Here is a 1,166-nt window from a genome sequence, read left to right on the forward strand (position 1 = left end):
TAACGAAAATATTTTATCTATATTTCCAATTAAGGGGAGAGGAGACGGACACCAATTACTCTATGGTTCTTTAATTAAGAAAAAAAAAATAAATCAACAATTAATTAGGTCACTGTGACCTAGATTTTTTACGCTCTCTCCCCTATTGTTACACCATTTCATCATTGCATTTAATAAATTATATATTTATTGACATTACTTACCTATTTATTTATCCTTTCATAATTTTCCTCTCTAGTATTGCCAATTAATTCGTGACATTCCCTCCCGAGACGCGTTTTCGGGAGGATTTAGAACAGAAAATTTTTCCCGCCAATTTTTTCAAATATTTCACACTGGAATGGCTTCAAAAATGCTGTAAAATTATAATTTGTAGGAAGAATTTCCGAAAATGACTGACAGAAGAAATTTTTCTAACGAATTTCTGAAAAAATATCAGAAATTTTCCTTCATAATTTGAATTTAAGAAATCTCGCGCGAAATTTGCTGCGCATGAGTATTGAATAATAAGACTTGTAAAGAAGTCATCCATTTATAAAATAAAGTCGATTACTGCAAAGTTTTAATCATCGGGTTTTTTTAAAATTTTAACCCAAATCACCTGAAATTTCAACGACAACAAAATTTGTAGATAAAATGATAGTCGGTCCATTAACTCGGAAATTCCCCTCAATCTTGATCCCCACTGCGAGTTACGGTCTCTCATATTTTAGTATTTGTCTGCGTATATTTATGTATGCATCATCCATGTATTGAAGTGCGCATGCGTGTAGTTTACTTTTTAAAGAAGAAGGGGCATTCGATAACTCGAAATTTCCAGGAAATTTCTGCTCCTCCTCAGATTAACTGTCCGCGTTAATGGAATCGACTGTAAGTAAAAATACCTTCCAAGTTCCATTACATTTTTTTAAATTTGCACGCAATTAAATACAATCTACAATTACTACTCTTTTAACTCAAAAAAAAAAATTATTATAATTAAGGTTATAATTTTAAATAAAATATCAAATAGTTGAGTCAGTAAAGAAATGACTTTTCTCCCACTACTCGGCTATTGTGAAGTCCATGAATTTGCACTAACGCGCATGCGCAGTAATGACTCAATTGTAGAAAAATGGTGGGAGAGATCATTCCTTTACGGACTCAACTTCGAACGGTAAAGTATG

The sequence above is a fragment of the Microplitis mediator genome, chromosome 9 (assembly GCF_029852145.1).
Source record: "Microplitis mediator isolate UGA2020A chromosome 9, iyMicMedi2.1, whole genome shotgun sequence".
Taxonomy (NCBI): domain Eukaryota; kingdom Metazoa; phylum Arthropoda; class Insecta; order Hymenoptera; family Braconidae; genus Microplitis; species Microplitis mediator.